Source organism: Saccopteryx leptura, chromosome 3, assembly GCF_036850995.1.
Source record: "Saccopteryx leptura isolate mSacLep1 chromosome 3, mSacLep1_pri_phased_curated, whole genome shotgun sequence".
NCBI lineage: Eukaryota > Metazoa > Chordata > Mammalia > Chiroptera > Emballonuridae > Saccopteryx > Saccopteryx leptura.
In genome coordinates, this window is record NC_089505.1 from 356,820,523 (window position 1) to 356,839,746 (window position 19,224).

A 19,224-nucleotide genomic window follows, 5' to 3' on the forward strand; every position below is an offset into this window, starting at 1 on the left:
AACAACACCTCAGATGGGCAGAGCATTGCCCCCTAGTGGGCATGCCGGGTGGATCCCGGTAGGGTGCATGAGAGAGTCTGTCTGTCTGCTTCCCTGCTTCTCACTTCAGAAATAATAAAAATAAGAAAATTTTTTAAAAAAAGAATAAGCCTGACCAGGCAGTGGCGCAGTAGATAGAGCGTTGGACTGGGATGCGGAAGACCCAGATTCGAGACCCCGAGGTTGCCAGCTTGAGTGCAGGCTCATCTGGCTTGAGCAAAGCTCACCAGCTTGAGCCCAAGGTCGCTGGCTCGAGCAAGGGGTTACTCGGTCTGCTGAAGGCCCGAGGTCAAGGCACATATGAGAAAGCAATCAATGAACAACTAAGGCGTCTCAACGAGAAACTGATGATTGATGCTTCTCTCTCTCTGTTCCTGTCTGTCCCTATCTATCCCTCTCTCTGACTCTCTCTCTCTCTGTCCCTGTAAAAAATAAATAAATAAATAAAAATAATTAAAAAAGAATAAAAGGCAAATAATAACTAGTGACTATCAATTTAAAATAAAATGTATACAACATTTAAATATAATTTTATCTAAGCATTTATATATTTTTAAAAATTTACATATTAAATAAATGTTAAAGTTATACATTTAAATTAATATTAACAGCAATAAAAACACAAGGTTTTTGATGCTCAAGTTCAAAGACTATCTAGACCTTAAAGTGAAAAATTGGGACTTCACGTCTATTACATCTGGACCCAGTATGTATAGACATAACTAGCCAGAGATATAGACACACAGATATGTATGTATGTACATGTACATACATATATAACATATATAATATACAAATGAATGTTATATATTGTAAATACCATCCTGACTTACAAATACCTCCAGAAACAAAACTTAGGAGACAAATAACAAGAAAGTGAATTTACTGTGGTACTGGGAAAGAATTCTTTCTATGCAAAAATTTACACTTTTTTTTAACTGAGAAAAATTTGTCCTTTTTTTTTTTTTTTTAAACCTAACCAAGCCAGCCATTTACACTTCCATGGATGCAAAATTTTTTACTTCTGAAATCAAAAGTAGACAATGCTAAACTTTTACTGTCATTTTTGAGGACATAAGACGAAAGAGAGGAATAGCAACCTTTTTCTGGGATCTGAATGCCGTTAATCATTAGGGTGGATGTTTAAGATTGAAGGCTACATTGCTACATTGCTAAATGATGGATTGAAAGTGACAGATACAGCTGTGTGTTTTGTAACAAATCTGTGTGTGTGTGTGTGTGTGTGTGTGTTATGACATGTGGAACTTTAACGTACAGAGCCTAGATCTAAATTACTAGTCAGACCATAGTACCTTCTTCAACCTCAATGTAATTTCCTCTCTCACCACTCATTACTTTGTACTATTATCACCCACTTCTACCTTCAATATAGTACTTCCCATTTAAAATTACCTTAAATTTTTCGCTGTATATGATTTGAAACCTTTCAATAAAATGTAAGTCCTGAGATAGAAGGAATTTCTTTCTCAGTAGCTCACCTAAGTAACTTTGATGATAAAATAAAAGAGTGGCACATGGTTGACTCTCGGGAATTTACTGAGTGAAGAAAAAAAACCTATATATTTAACTCTGATGAATTGGGCGGTGGACAGAACTATGAATCATTTTTTTCCTTATAAATATGCCCTTCCCTTTTTCCCCCCAGTTTTGAAATATCACTTCCCACAAATGTGGCCTTTCATTCTTGTGAAATTGATGTGAAAGTGGGATAGGAAACAAGCCATTGTTTCCAGACATAAGGGGATATGAAATTGTCAGCATATGCTATGGAGGGCATTGTGCAACACTTTTCTTCCTGATATCTGTCACAAAACGTTACTCATTCAGACTGAAATTCTTCTCGATAAGTTAAAATGAATAAAATTGAAAACTGTTCATTTCTTGCCTTATTCTCCACAAATAACACTCTTATTCTTTAAAAGTAAAGTATTAATTTTTGCTTTCCTAAGGTATCACAAATCACAGATTCAAAATCTGGAATCATCTAAACAGTAACAGGCGAAAATTTACTTTGTATTTTTCTATGTAAAAGGAGTTTGCTAAGCTTGAATGACTGTCAAGATTATTTCAAATAGGAGGTCTTGAAAAACAACTGATGTCACACACTTAATAGTGATTTGTAGAGAAAGCTAATATAGTAGCTTCCATGATTCTTATCTATTTCCAGTGCATATCTGTTCAGGCCACATCTGGAAACTTTAGTCATTAGTCTCTGTTATTGTGTTTGTCTGAGAGTTAATAACAAACTTACTTAAGCAAGAAAGTCATGCACTACAATCTTAGCCATAAATTCAACTTTGCTATTCATCCACACAAACACAGTGGATTTTCTTTTCTTAGTGAAAATAATTTTTTAATCTTCTCACATAGTCTTCTATTACAAGAGAAAATGTGTTATTTCCATAAATAATGAACACTCAGCTTTTAAAAGATTTTCTTTCATAATTAAGTAAGTACAAAAGACATGATTATTTATTTATTTATTTTTATTTTTCCAAAGTTAGAAGTGGGGAGTCAGACAGATTCCCGCATGCGCCCAACTGGGATCCACCCAGCATGCCCACCAGGGTGCATGGCTCTGCCTATCTGAGGCGATGCTTTGTTTTGGCCAGAGCCATTCTAGCGCCTGAGGTGGAGGCCATGGAGCCATCCTCAGCACCTGGGCCAACTTTGCTCTAATGGAGCCCTGGCTGCAGGAGGGGAACAGAGAGACAAAGAAGAAGGAGTGGAGGAAGGATGGAGAAGCAGATGGGCACTTCTCCTGTGTGTCCTGGCCGGGAATTGAACCTGGGACTTCCACACGTCAGGCTGACACTCTATAGCTGAGCCAACTGGGCAGGGCCAAAGGACATGATTTTTAAAAAAGCTTTAATGTTTTAAATGTACATAGACAATACATTCACACAAATATATCCAGGAACAAACACACACAGAGAATTTATTTTTCACTGGTCTAGCTAACAATAGTCTTTATTAAAGTTATGATCATGTTCCTCAAGAACAGACTCCATACCTAACCCCCCCCCCAAAAAAAACCAATTGATTAAGATTCTGGTATATAGTGTACACTCTTTAATATTAGTTCTTCTCACCCATCACATCTTTGAAAGGAATATAGCATTTAGACTTCCTTAAATTAAGTCAATTTTTCTAAGTCTATAAAGTAGCATAGAGAAAAGTATACTGAATTTAGAGCCAAACAACCAGGATTTGTGTTTTTATTCCTACCACTTGGTAGCTGGGTGGTCTTGAGGATTTCATTTAACTACCCTATGAATTAGATTCTTCTTCTGTGAAACAGTAATATCAATATCTCCTTCCCCACAGATTTTTTTGTGTGTATGAAGTTAAAGTGTAACAACATATATAGAGAGACATAACATCTTTGGAACATATTAGGTGTTTAATAAATGTTTCAGAGCACATTATTTAGCTGGCTCTGTCCTCTTAAATAGATGAGATTAGTTTTACTATAGTCACCAAAAGGAAATGTAGGAAGGGCAACGTTGGAGTGTGGATGGGATAGAAAGTAGAACTGAGTTGTTACATAATTTTTGTGGTAAGTACATCAGAAAAATATGGGATAATCTCACTTAATGAGCCCTAGCAGTCCTGGTAAGCTGAAAAACTTTGGAAAAGCAATTTTGGTGGCTTGAAACATCAGAGGTTTACTTCCCACTCACTCTTTTTTCTGCTGTATATCAGGAAGACGTCCCAAGGAAGCTGTTTTTCATGGGATGGTTCAGGTTTATACTTCCATTCCAACTGGTGAGCATGATCAATGTTTATCACACTAACCTTCTTCACTGTACCATAGTGCAGGGTAAATACGAATAATGTACAGACAGGGTGAGGCAAAAGTAGGTTTACAGTTGTTCTTGTGTAAAGTAATACAATCATTAATAAATAATAATACAAGAATACACTCTGCGTTTCACATACTCACAACTATAAACCTACTTTTGCCCCACCCTGGTACTAGGTGGCAGATACTGTAGCTCACTCTTCTTTTCTCTTGTCAACAGAAGCAGATTTTATTCATGTTTAGAACAGATATGTACTTAAGGAAAGAATTCTCTTTTGCGCCTGGAGTTAAATCTTGATTAATCTTGGCCCTGTCCAGTTGGCTCAATGGTAGAGCATCGGCCTGGCATGCAGGAGTCCCAGGTTCGAGTCCCGGCCAGGGCACACAGGAGAAGTGCCCATCTGCTTCCCCACCCCTCCCCCTCTCCTTCCTCTCTGTCTCTCTCTTCCCCTCCCACAGCCAAGGCTCCATTGGAGCAAAGTTGGCCCGAGCTCAAAGAGGATGGCTCTGTGGCCTCTGCCTCAGGCACTAGAATGGCTCTGGTTGCAACAGAGCGACGCCCCAGATGGGCAGAGCATCTCCCCCTGGTGGGCATGCCGGGTGGATCCCGATCAGGCGCATGCGGGAGTCTGTCTGACTGCCTCCCCGTTTCCAACTTCAGAAAAATACAAAAAAAAAAACCCAAAACAAACAAACGAAAAAACAAAAATCTTGATTAATCTTCTAAGGATAATAATTATTTCTCCTGGCTAACGAGTAGTGAGAGACTTCCACTGCAGATGTCTAGAAAACATTCGTTACCTTTTAAAAGGAATATGCAAACAGGACGTGCCCTCTTTTTTTCCTTCTTCCTTTTCACTTGGTTGTCTGATGACCTGAAGCTGGTAGTTGTGGCATTCACCTTGTGATCATGCATGGGCAGTCAGGGGGCAAAGTCTGTGGTACCAAATATGGCAAATCCAAAGGATGTTAGGAACCTGGGTCCTTGGTGACATTGTTGAAGCACTAAATTAACTGACGCTACCTATTGACAACATTGCTACATGAGATCATGATTTCTTCAAGGTTTGTGTCACTTTTTACTGGGTCTTCTCTTATTTGGACAGAGTTCGGAAGCATCTCATAATTATTATGTATGTATTAAATAATTATACAAACTGCTGAATATACACATACATATACACAGTATCAAAAGGTTTTTGAAATAATATATGGGGGCGCGTTGTTTTCTCAGTCTTGTCTCAGACGGTAGCAAGAAGATGGGAGCACTATCTACTTTCCCATCTTTAGGACTGCACCAGGTTCCTGTCTTTAAAGCTAAACGCTTTCACAGAAATGGGTAGTATTTAATAAAGGGAAAGTCCACTGGTGGGTCTGCTTTAACGGTGTGTAAATCCAGAGAAGAAATTCTATCCCAGAGGCCAGTTGTTGACTGATTAGCAAGTGGTAACCTCACTGTGTGAAGAAAGGGGCGGGGTGTTCTGCACGCGTCCCCAAGGCCTGCATCTTCTGGCACCACTGGTGCTAGGGCTCCTCCCTCCCACATCAGCTGTAACCTTCGGGAGGCTGATACTCCCCCTGGGGGAGCACTGACGTCCAGCTGCAATGGGCCGTGAGGTCAGTAATGCACTTTTAATCATTTTGGAATTTCACTTCAAAGCTAAAGGCTCAAATGGAGGGATTAAAGGTAACTAAATCATGACTTAAATCATCTTTGCTTATACTCCCTTAATATAAGCAGAATTGTTCTAATGTCAGGCTCTTTAAAACTCCACTCAGAGACATGTTGATCAATTGTTTGGTTATTTATCAGATATTTATTGGGCAGAATTCTGGGTCCTTTAAGCAGACAGAGGCAGTGAGAACTGATCCCCCATCCTCAGGGATGTTGTCAACATAGACACAGAGAATACAATAAAATAATATAAGTGACAAGGGTCTCCGCAGTGGAGCAAGTAACAGAAAAGGGGATTTCAAATCTACAGGTGATCAACATGGGGAAATTAAGAAAAGTTTGTGCAGGAAATGACCTTTAAGTGGCTCATGAAGGAATGACTGAATTTAAACGTAAGGAGTCACGGATGTGCAGCATTTTAGCCTCATAACACAATTAAGAACAGGCATTCGTTCTTGAACCATCATGGGTTTTGCAATCTGGCTTTGCTCTTAGTCAATGGACTTTAGAAAATGAGTTAATTATGTTGAGTCTCTTTCTTCATTTTTGAAATGGGCATAAGAATATTTGCCTTATAGGCTTATTAAAAGAATTGAATTCTGTGGTCCATGTGAAGGTACAATGTGTGATCTACTTTTTATGTAAACTGTATTAACTCTTATGATTTGCATCAGGTTTTTCTGAAGAGATGACTTCTGAGATTGGTTTTTGAAGGAATTAACAAGTAGAAATTTATCAAAGAGCATCATAGATGACTGAGCAACATATTTGAAGAACCGGAGAACTCAAAGCACAGGAACAAGGGAGTGGTCTTTTGGAAAAGAGTATAAAATAAGGGAGAAAATAGAGAGATGAGTATAAAATTCAGGTGTGACTCCAAGAACGGGATCTGGGAATATCAAAGTTCCAATCAAGATATCAAGATATAGCCTTGGTCAGCTGGTTATGTTAGCATCCTGGACCCATCGCATAAACACTGATGAAAGAAAAACTAAGCACTCTAACAGTGAGATACAAGGGAACAGCTACAGTTGTTCAACATCACTGGAACAATGTTTTCATTGTGATTTAATTTTCTAAGTATCTCCAATGTAGAAGAGAATTCAGGGCTCTGGACACAAACATTTGAGTCTAGTTAAGAGAAAATTATGGACATGAGAGGTTGTATATTAGGTGCTGTACTATAAGCATGACACCCATGCCAAGACCTTACCCACCCACCAGCTGTAGATCCACCCAAGGACACATTGAAAACATCCACTAAGGATGCCTTCCTTACAGGGAAGGTCTTTCAGAACTTCATTACAGCCTTGATCGCCTTCTGTAAACAGCATGCAAGACAGCCACTCGCACTTAGTCAAGTCGAAACCTACTTATGTCTCTGTTTTAGTCTCTTGCCAGTTTGTTGGACCTTGATTATACTAAGAACTGGCAAAATTAAAATATGTGAGCTGTGAAACCGAAAACCAGGCAGAAATGTAAGGCATAAGGGGAAATCAGAGAGATTTGAAACTTGACTTGATTTACCACTGCTGGCTTTGAAGATGGTGGTAAGGGGCCATGAGCCAAAGCATGTAGGTAGCTTCTAGAAGATGAGAATGATAATTCGATCGATGATCGGCAAGGAATTGGAGCCACAGTTCTACAACTATGTGAAACAATTCTTCCAACACCTTGAATGAATTTGGAAGTGGATTAAGCCACACTATGTGAAACAATTCTTCCAACAGCTTGGATGATTGAAGAAGTGGATTAAGCCACAGAACTTCCAGAAATAAACACAACACTGATGCTACCTTGGTATCTTCCAGTGATCTTCTAAGCAAAGAACCAGCAGACCCATGATAATGTCAGGATTTGAACATTAGAAATCAAGATGGTAACTTTGCATCATTTTTAAGGCTGTAAGTGTGAGGTAATTTGTTCCAACGACAATAGGAAATTAATATACAATGAGCCGAAACTTTCTAGGAATTTGGCCCAACTACTGAGTACAATGAGAAAATATCCCTCCCAGATACCTACATATCACCCCAGGCCAGAGAGCTCTCACTGAACACTCAGAGGGGCAGACAGTTTCAGTTGCCTCCAGTAGAAGGTAAGGATTAACGTGCATGGCCGTTAGACTGCCGAACTCATGGGGATGTAGAAGCCCCTGTAACTGAAGCTTCATGGCAGGTGAACACAGATACAATTTCCTGGTACTGTATTCAGTTCCCAGTGTCAGCTCTAAAGGAACGGGAAGCAGGAAACCGAGGAAGTAGAACACCCATTTAGGAAGATTAATCGTGATACAACCCGCAGCTAGTTTTCTGTTCTGTAGAGCTGTGGAGGATAAGGATATAATGATGAAATCCCCACATTCCTGAAAATTATTATGTAGCAGGTGTTGCCCAGCCTGAGAATACAAGAGCACGGAGGGTGGGTTGGGCTGGGCTGGGAAGAGCTGATAATAATAATCCGATGGCTCATTTTCCCTGGTGGATGGCTAGGTTGCTAGAACTCCAGCCGGCGTCCTCTTCTCACCTGTCACCCACACTTTGAGCACTTCCTGCTCCTTCCAATCACCCTGAACTGGAGACAACCAGACCTCACCTCCAAGCTGATATCCAGGGCCATGATGCCACGCTCACGCTGCTTGGCCTGTGCTCTGCTGCTACATCATTATCACCAATCATCACATTTACTGAGTTTTTTTAACACGCCAGACACTTTCTGTACATATTAGGATTCCATTTTACAGATGAGAAAACTGAGGTTGCCTAACCAAGGTCTCCCACTAGGAAGTGGTTGGTCCTTAGACATCTGGCTTCATAATCCATGTTCCTTCTTTCACACCATATTTTCTCCTTGGGCAGGTGCCCAGATCCTCTAACGTGGCTTTCAATGGGCTCCTCTGTTTTTCGCCTCAACCCGAGTGCCAAGTTGAGACAGTGGCACAGCCTTGAGTTGCAGGAAGTGAAAGGTACTGCAGCTCCCAGGCTGGTGCTGAATCCCAGCCCCTAGCACGTGGGCTTGTCTATACCACCTGTGAGCAAACGTCCAGGTACCCGGAGGCCCGGGATCTACTCCAGACCGGCTGCCTATCCTCCATTCGGGACCAGGGGCTCTGTGCTGACCCCGCTCCGGTCCTCTGCCTAGCCTCCCGCCCCTGCGCTTCAGAGGCGGGTCTCACTCCCTTTGCAGTGTTGCACCTGGATGCTACCTGCCTGCCGCAAACTCTGGGCTCCAGGCTGCTTATCCAGGACCCTACCCACGCTGCTGCCCCGCCCAGCGTAGCCCAGCACCTTGGAACCAGAACTTCTGCCCATGACTCGTGTTCCCGGCTCTTGGCTTGTTGAGAAGACGCCGTAAGCAGCCCTGAATCTGCCGAACATTCTCACCACTCTACCCCATCTCTCAGCGTGGTGGTTCTGCCTCCCACCCTAAAACTCGGGGGCTTCATTTCTTCTCCTTTGGATCCGACAGCACACACCCCTCTTGCAAAACCAGCCCACTCCGCGGCTTCTCCCACTGAAGTGGGTTCTCTGGAAACGTGTTCACTGAAGTCTCAGCTTCATCAACCGCCTGCGTCTCTGCCTCGCTCACACCTTCCGCGCCCACAGGGAGCACTTTATTTTCTGCGACCAGAGCGCATGCTCTGGCTGGAATTTCACTTAGTCCTCACTCCCGCACTTCCTTTTGAACCCAGCCTGGGACTTTAAAACAACCATTTGTTTAAAAAGTAATAAACGTACATGGTAAAGAATTAAAACAGGACGGCAGGATTTTTCCTGAATAATGTACGTCCCATTCCACTGGGCCAAGAAAGCCACTGTTAACTCTTCTTGCTCTGGCTGTTCAGACATTTTCCAGCAGATGTGCAAAAGCGCCGGTACACACACGAGTGTGTGCGCATGTGTGTGTGCTATGTATGCGTACATATATACTTCTGGGTATATTCTTCTGTGTATTCTTTTAAATGAAACATTTTACACACAATGGACAGCATAAAATATGCAATATTTTGTGTTTTTCCCTCTATATTGAAAATATTACCTTATCAGCATATGCAGAAACTTCACCCTCATCTTTTTAACGGTTACATGATAAATATCATTTGCCTAGCTATACATTAATTTTTTTTAACCAATCCCATATTAACAGGCATTCTAATTGTTTCCCATAGTCACATATACAGATATTGTCTCTGGTTTAAGTCTTCCAGTTCCCACGTTTATTCCCTTTGTATTATTTTCCAGTTATCTAATTGTATTTCTTAATTTACTTATGCTCTGCTTTCCCCACTAACCTGTAATCTCTTTAAGAACGGGGACTTCGTTTTTCTTGTATATTGTTGTTTCGCTGGAACCTAAAATAGTGTCTGGAACATAGGAGATGATTCAATAATTTTTGGATAAGTGAATTGATGAAGAGACATTTTCTTCCACATTATTTAAGAGTATACTTCTGGAATAAAGTCCTCAAAGGAGATTTGTGAATTTAAGACATTTACTGGTATTGCCAACTGTCTCTTAAAAGAGTCTGTTTATACTGTATAGTTCATCAAGATTGTTTGAAAAGGTTTTCCAAATATACAGGCGGTTCTGTTCCTACGTTGTCAGGTCAGGGCCCTTTCTCCCCCCACAGATGGGTCTCTTAGGGGTTTTAGGCATGTGGACACCTCAGACTGTACTTCCGTCCTCATTTACAACTACCTCCACAGATGCCCTTGACCGCCTCTTGGGCCTATGGTTGCTCACACTATCAACACAGTCACTGCCACTCAGGGAAGATGACCACACAGGCATGGAAGCAGGCTCTGGCCTTTGGGACCCCAAGGAACCCCAGGGTCCCTCATTTTTGGAGCATGATCTCAAAGCATGGTGTGTGTGTGTGTGTGTGCGTGTGTGTGTGTGTCTGCGCACACTTGTGTCTGGGCGGGCATATCACCCTGGGTATGCCAGAATGGTCCTGCCTTCCCAAGCCTAAGTTCAATATTGCTAATATTGGCAAGTCTTGATATTTTCAGCTTTTTAATATGAGTGGGGTTGAGCATTTTCCATACATTTATCTTCTTTTTTCAGGAAATCACTTGAACACCGTGCCTGCTTCCCTCACTGTTCCTAAAAAGAAGCAAACTATATGTCCATAGCCATTGAGGACACCTGGAAAAGATAAAGAAAATATTTTGTTTAATGTAAACATTACTATATTTTTTGAAGCAAGTAAATGCAGGGAAAAGAAGGGGATTTAGTGTGCTACTTTATAGGTAATTAACATGTGGAACCTCTACCCCAAGGAAGATGTTCAGATTGAAAATAAAATGCTGTATATTTCTCCCAGGTGAGGGGCTGTGTTCCCAAATAGATTTATTGCAAAAGAAATCGCTCTTAATAATGACATGATAGCAACGCCAACTTATAATCAGAAGATGGGTCTATAAATACCACTCTCAAAGTCTTTAAAAATACCTATTACATATATATAACATATTATTAGTAAGATTGTCAATGACATTTTGCATATCTTAAAAATAGGAATAGTTGACAGTGTAAAAGGGACCTTCATTTACTTTTTCTTGCTTGGTAGACACTTTTTATTTCCTTCCTTCATGGGTTTAATGTGATTGTTTTAAATCTACTTCACTTTACAGGAAAAATACATTCATTCTATTATACGACTTCACAGTCCATGGAAAAAGGTAATTGATTGTTTTTCCTCCCTTGATCCATCCTTGACCAATATTTTTGTAAAATAAAGAATGGATCTCTAGAAACATAAAATTAAAAAAAAGAAATACATAAAACAAACAAACAAATTACCAGAGACTTATGCTATGGCCACATTTTTTATTATCCAATGAAATTGACATAAAATTGTTTCCAAACTGTGCTACGAGTTCCTTAGAGGTAGTTCTCAATGTCTGTTCTTTTCCAGCAGACAGATAATAAACCTTCAAGCATTCGCCCTGCTTCCCAGACCACAATAGAGGATACTCCCAGGGGATGCATCTACTTTCCAGGGCATGACTCCTTGTTTATCTAGTCACTTCATTTCAGATAGTTTTCAAAGTTTTGGCCCTGGCTGGTGGCTCAGTGGATTGAGTGTCAACCTGATGTACATAGTCCCAGGTTCAATTCCTGGTCAGGTCACACAGGAGAAGCGACCACCTGCTTCCCCCCCTCCCTCTGCCCCATCTCTCTCTCTTCCCCCTTCCACAGTCAGTCTCGACTGATTTGAGCATGGCCCTAGGTGCTGAGGATAACTCATTGGAGCACATTAGTGTCAGGTGCTAAAAGTAGCTTGATACTTGAGCATTGGCCCCTGAGAGGGGTTGCCAGGTGGATCCCAGTTAGGGTGCATGCAAGAGTTTATCTCCCCTCTTCTCACCTAAATAAATAAATAGAAAAAGAAGTTTTGACTCTCATCTTTGGCATATTATTTGAATCCTTCCTTTACTCCACCTAGAAATTCAAAGTAACTTTTGTTGGACAAAACTATGGATAACCTTGATTCAACCTGATAACCAAAACTGAGTTGGTGAATTTCTTTCATCGATTTCAGCTCCTGGCTGGGCAGCACATTTCAGATGGTCACAGGGCACAGTTCCTTACCCTTGTCAGGCTCTCTGAACTCAACTCCTAACCTTGAAGAGGCATCAAAGGCATTTCGAAGGCTCAGCATTATTTTTATTTAATTTTTTTATTTCTCCCAGAGCTGAATTGAAAATTCCATTCTCTTTACCTTCATATTTTCCCCTAATAGTTTATTTCTGTTTCTTTTTTAATGCTCTACAATAGGAGTAATATGCAAACTAGTATACAAAGAACACACAACACTTGGTTGAGGAAAACACAAGCAGACAGAAAGCTACTTAGATCAGAATCTCAAGTAAAGGAGGAACTCATGGTGAAAGATTAATTTAGGCACAAAAGTATTTTAGCTAAATTTATAGAAGATATAGCCTTAATGGACTATAACAAGATACTGTGTTTGAAGAAGTTTCCTGAAGCTTTTGGGGTTGGCATCAGGTAAGACCAGGCATGCCCGCACTGGCTGAATGTGCCTTGGGTCCTGTTGCACTTTGCCAAAGCATATGTTCCTCTAAGTAGTTAAAAGTACACTTTGAAGCTCTTTATCACCATATACAGCCAGCAGTGAGATGTCCTTGGAGAGATTTATTAGGAAACGCTATGGAGAGGCAAAGCATCCCTGCTCGGAGCCCAGTTCAGTCTGTGAATTTTAGCTCCTCATTTAATTTGGGGCCTCTGACTTGCCATTTGTTACACAGAGACAGTGAGTCCTTTCAAAGACAGAGTGGGGTACAAGAGGAAAGTGCTGGTGAGATGTAAAGGCCACCGCACCTCTCTGCAAAGAAACAGTCTCTTCTGACTAATGGCTTAGTAAGAATTTCACCCGAGATTTCCATTGAATATCTGCTGTCTGCCAGGCTTTGTTCTAAGTGCTTTGTAAGAATTAACTCCTATGTCAGAACGGCATGATGAGGCATGTATTACATTCATTCCTATTTTGCAATTAAGCAAACCAAAGCACAGGCGTATGAAATCATTTGCCCAGGGGCACACGGCGAGAAGAGCAGAGTGCCGGGGCTTGAACTAAGAGTCATCCAGAGTTCACATTCTTCACACTGTGCTATGTCTAATCCTGGAGCGCAAGGACCTAATAATACAGGTGCTCTGGTGTCATTTTCGACTTTCCTTGACAGGTCCTTGTATTTTTACCTCTTGAATATTTCAAAAATCTATGCATTGCTATGAGTTTATTCCCACCATTTTCAGTTGGGTCATCCACTCATACATCAAGAAATAATTAATTTATTAGTAAGACATTATCAGGCATTTGCTAAATACTGGGGCCATTGTAGTAAATAGGGTACACTCCCTGCCACAATAGTGCTTATCATCTCCTAAGAAGACAGTGTTGAACAAGAGATTATTTATACCTGTGAATAGCTTCCCTTTACAGTTATTACTTGTATTCTTTGCCTATAGATTGTATGCTTTAGTAATTGAAATTGCCTGTAGTCTCTAGTCTTTTATGCATATACATATACCAGGACTTATAACTCTGTACCTTTGTTTGGGTGGCCTTCCCCACTTGAACTCCTCCATCCTTTATTTCCTGGATCCCTTACCTTTTAAGAATCACCTCTTCAGCCCTGGCCGGTTGGCTCAGCAGTAGAGCACCAGCCCAGCGTGTGGAAGTCCCTGGTTCAATTCCTGGCCAGGGCACACAGGAGAAGCGCCCATCTGCTTCTCCACCCCTCCCCCTCCCCTTCCTCTCTGTCTCTCTCTTCCCCTCCCACAGCCAAGGCGCCATTGGAGCAAAGTTGGCCTGGGCGCTGAGGATGGCTCCATGGCCTCCATCTCAGGCGCTAGAATGGCTCAGATTACAACTGAGCAACACCCCAGAGGGGCTGAGCATTGCCCCTTGGTGGGCTTGCTGGTGGATCCTGGTCAGGCGCATGAGGGAGTCTGTCTGCCTCCTCCTGCCCCCCGGCTCTCACTTCGGAAAAAACAAAACAAAACAAAAAAACAGCACCTCCTCTGGGAACCCTGCTCAGACTCAAGTTAGGGTGTTCATTCCCTGATTAAGTTCTGTACCTAAACAACAGAAATTTATTTCTCACAATTCTGGAGGCTGGAAGTCCAATATCAAAGAACCAGAATATTCGGTGTCTAATGAGGACCTACTTCCTCATTTAAAGATGGCATCTTTTCACTGTGTTCTTACATGGGAGGAGAGAGAGAAGCTCTCTCTGACTTCCTGTATTAGGTCCCTAATTCCATTTATGAGGGCTTCATCTATCAGTCTCTAGAGTCCCCACCTTCTAATACCACCATCTTGAAGGTTAGGATTTCAACGTATGAATTTTGGGGGACACAAACTCTCAGAGGTACCCAGAGCAGTATCTAGGATACCACTGACACTCAGCACCATGTTTGCAGAAATGAGCCAGAAAAGTTACTACGGTCTGTGCTCTCTTCCTAGTCCATAGTCCCTGCCTCATTCCCATACCCCACAGAGTGCCTAGTGGGAGTGATTTATAGCTCCTTCCTAGTGAGTATAATCAATATTCTCTCCAACCACCTCCTCAGGTTCTTGCTGAGTTCTTGTTTCACTCGAGACTGAGCATCTCAATTCTGAAAATCTGGGAAAATTTACCATCCTGATAATACTCATCATTCACACATTTGAAGATTTAAAAAAACAATTATTCAGTTTCAGCAGGCATAGAAGAAAATCAAACACATTGAGATGATTCTGCAACACTGTTACATTCTATTTTTTTCATCTTGAAAATAAGTTAGTAGGGGTTGAACACGTAACACACAACAATTGTATTTGTCCTATTCTGGAACCAGAGTTCGCAAACACCGGGTGTTTGACAAGCCCGTGCTGTTAACTCCTCTAAGTAAACAGGATATATGCTCTTTGCTCAGTATATTGGAGCAGAGCCAGAAACAATGTCCAGCCAAGATCATGGCTGAAACATGCTTTATATCAAACAGGGGATAGAAATTGTGAGTCAGAAAATAAGTTGGAATTACATTTGTCAACTAACTCCTGCTCCAACCCATTTGTTAATTGTTTCCTTTATGGTCACACTCCCATCAGTAAGAATATCAGCATTTTTAAAGTCTAATTTAATTTCCCAAGGATATTATATATCCTAAAATGTTTTAGTGTTGTATGTGCCATAAAATTATTGGATTTTTACCTAAATACAAACAAGTTTAATTTATGAGGGTTTAAGGAAAGAAATATCATTCTGTTTTCTTGCTTTAGTCTGTGGAAACAGAGATCGAGGGCATTTTCTGCAAGTTTAGGAAAAGTCTTATGGGAAAAACCAATAAACCAAAGAACTAACAGAACCCTGTAGTATTCTGAACATTAAAATTGTAAACTATTTTGATATGCCTATTTTAAGGCCAAAACAGTACCTAACCCTCAACTGAGAAGAGAATCATTCTGAGAAACTGGTCACCTCAGTCCTGTATTCTGCACTAAAATGTGGCAAAAGCAAATGAATTTACTTACTGCTGCATAGAACTTTGGCTGCAGAGGCGAGGAAGAGATGTGTGCTTTTGATTTCAGCCATCTGGAAATATTACAACTCAAAGCTGAGATCTTTCCAGTTTTCTTGTAGGATAAGTAGCACATCTTTCTCCTTAACTCCACACTCTGTTGGCCAGAGCAGATGTCAGAGAAATGATGAGCATCATAGGTAAGTTTCCCCATGTAAGTGTGTCATTCATAAGGAAATTTCAAAAACGTGGGGAAATACATTTATAATGGCCTTTTAAAATTGCCCCACACATGTTAAATTAGTGAAATTATTTGTGAAGTCATCACTGCTTTTTCTTAATCCTTCCTAATGTAGAACACATATATTTACCCTTGAAATAATTTTTGTTCTTCACAATAAATAAGAATCAGTTTTTCTCAAGTATATGACTAAAAAGACTTGCTCATTAGTTTCAAGAGCAGCTCTCTGAAGTTATGTTTGACATTTTGTAAGTCACTTAACTTCTATGGAACATACATTTCTCTTTCTGTAAAATAATACTGACCACCCACCAAACCCATGGACATGGGGGCAGCCCTGGATTCAGAAGTATGCCAGTGCTGAGGATAACAGTGTCATGTAGCCTAACCAGTGGTGACAGAGTGGGTAGAGCATCAACCTGGGATGCTGAGGTCCCAAGTTCAAAACCCTGAGCTTGCTGTCTTGAGCGCGAGCTCACCAGCTTGAGCATGGGATCATCAACATGATCCTATGATCGCTGGCTTGAGCTCAAGTTCACTGGCTTGAGTCCAAGGTCACTGGCTTGAGCAATGGGTCACTGGCTCAGCTGGAGCCTCCCCCTGCCCAGGTAAAGGCACATATGAGAAGCAATCAATCAATAACTTAAGTGACACAACTATGAGTTGATGCTTTTCATCTCTCTCCCTTTCTCCCTTAAAAAAAAACGAAAAAGAGAGAGAGGAAGAGAAAGAAAGAAAAGGGAAGGGAAGGGAAGGGAAGGGAAGGGAAGAGGAAGGGAAGGGAAGGGAAGGGAAGGGAAGGGAAGGGAAGGGAAGGGAAGAGGAAGGGAAGGGAAGGGAAGGGAAGGGAAGGGAAGGGAAGGGAAGGGAAGGGAAGGGAAGGGAAGGGAAGAAGAGAGAAAAGAAAAGAAAAAGAAAGCATCATGTAAACTCCAGGGATGCAGTGTGGTCTCTTATAGAAAGGGTTCAGTTAACCCCCAGGAGACCAAGGGTTTTTGTTTACAATTTAGAAGCGAAGTGACCTTTGAGAGTCCCTCTACTCACAGCCTGTCTACCTCCACAGGACAGTGGCCAACCTCAGGCTCTACTCAACCGAGTTTTAAATTACCTTGTTTTCCTTATTTTGGTTAAATTTTTCGCCTATATTTGTAATATCTCCCTATGTCCATTTTATTTTTTTTAGCACATTTGAATTTTCTTTTTTTGCTTAGAAAATATAAAATTGTTATAAAATTCCAGAGTCCTTGAAAAAAGTCACTTGGAATTAATAAACAGAAATAACAGTAAGAATTTAGCAATTTTCCCAGACAGATGTAGTCCTTTTGCTTTTTCCAAGTAAAGTCAAGATTTCTTCATTTCTCCTTCTTACTGGTTCTCAATTTAGTCTGACTTTGAAGGAAAAGGCACTATATTTTATTTTCCATGTCATTCCAATCATGAATAAAAACCAAAGTTTGCATTGAGAACTGAGAAATAAAATATATTCCAGAGATGGAAAAAAAAGCATCCAATAAAAATTGAAAAGTAAACAGAAGCAAAGATGGTCAAGAGAAGGTAATCATACATCACATCTCACTACAGTTAATTCAAAGAGGTAATTCTCTTTCCTACTGCTCTACTTGTGATTAGGAGTGATATTACGTAAAAGAAGACTTTCATACAGTGCTTAACAAACAACTATATATTTAGTATTGGATGATTTCAGGTCTTCATAATATTTACTATTGACAGAAATGATCTTTCTTTAAAAAAAGTAAAGCTTTTCAGCTCTTGTTCTTCCTAAGCCAAAATAATCGGAAATGTGGCTTTCGTGATAATCCATATAATACACTTTCAAACTGTGTCTGCTCTGTGTTTCCATTTGTTTCTTAGTATGTTGATTGTGTTCAGTCCTGGACATCATTTGTAGACCCCAGAAGTTGAATGAAGTGCAGAATAGACACCTGTGACAATAACCCCAGGTGAATGTCAAAGTGCTTAAGTCAGCAGCAGCAGAAATCGTGGCTCATTGGCTGGAGCTTTAAGGAGGCTGTGTTCACTTGGAGCCGGTGTGGTTTTCTTTGGACTGGACCACGGATCTTATTTCTCTATGACGAGAGGAAAAATATAGAAGGAAGACAGGAAAACTGTAGGATGGTTTTAGTTGACATCAAGAAGTACATGTTGTAAAGTAAAATAGAGAAATGCATTCACTGTTTAAAAAGACACAAAAATGGAAAAGGAGAAAATCCTTTTTAGAGTGTAGAATTAAAAGAATCCTTTGCAGAGGTTCATAGTGCATAAATCAGGACTGTACAAATTGAGAACCTAATTAGAGAATATTTGCCATGATTTCTGCTTTGCAAGTTCTCTCCAAAGTATAAATAGACACAGCCCAGAAATACAAACTTGTCCTAAAGGTGCTGGAAGGTATAAAAATTAAGTAGAAATAATAATAATAAAGAGCTAAAAAAAAAAAAAAAAAACCAACATGGACCTAGCAGAGTGTGGGAAAAAAAGAGTGAAAAGGCATGAAATGTCCACATCCTTCACGTGAGAATTCGACTAGAGAAATTAAAGTGTATCCCAAGTACCCGGAGAAGTAGGGGCTGTAAAACAATGGGGAAAGGATAAAAGGTGAGACGTAAAAGGTGAGACGGAGAAACAGAAGGACAACAATCGATCAGTGATGTCCTTTGGCTGGAGTTCTGATGAGGAGAGCCCAGGTACCCTGCTGACATGTAGCACAACTCCCCGACATGAATGAAGCCATCTCAGGTCTCCCAGCTCAGTCACTTCAGCTGCTGTCTGATTTCAAACTCTCAGAGATTCTAGACAAGACCAGCAGAACCAGCCTTCAATCCATAGAATTATGGGGAAAACCTGTTCTTTAAAAAAATGGGTTCATCTTTTTAAAAACTGTATACCTCAAACAAAAAAGAGGCAAAATTCCTATGAACCATGTAATCCCGTGCATAATATAGCAAGGCTCCTTGGTGTGTTCATTTCACATTTGTCATAAGTCCTTTCTGTGAATTCCACATACGATAAATCGTCACCAAAAGCATTAATTTTGCATTTGTTCAGACAGCAAATCAGGTTGACTATCAAGAGGTATACTAAGTTTCTTTTACAACAGTGGCTTAGGCTAGAGAAATTCCAAAGACTGGATTTAGTAAGAAATTTCAAAGCCAGGGCATGAGGGGAATGTTTTTCTTCCATAAATCCCAGTGAAAGTTCTAAATCAACAGTTCCAATGTTATAGAAATGTTTACCTGAAACCTATGTACTCTTATTGATCAATGTTACCACATCATATTTAATTTCTAAATTAAAAAAGTAAAGAAATAGTCTTCACTTAAAAAGAGCTAGAGACACGAAACAACGAACAAACGCTTCTATGACAAACGCCAGGGAGATGGGAGCACATTAT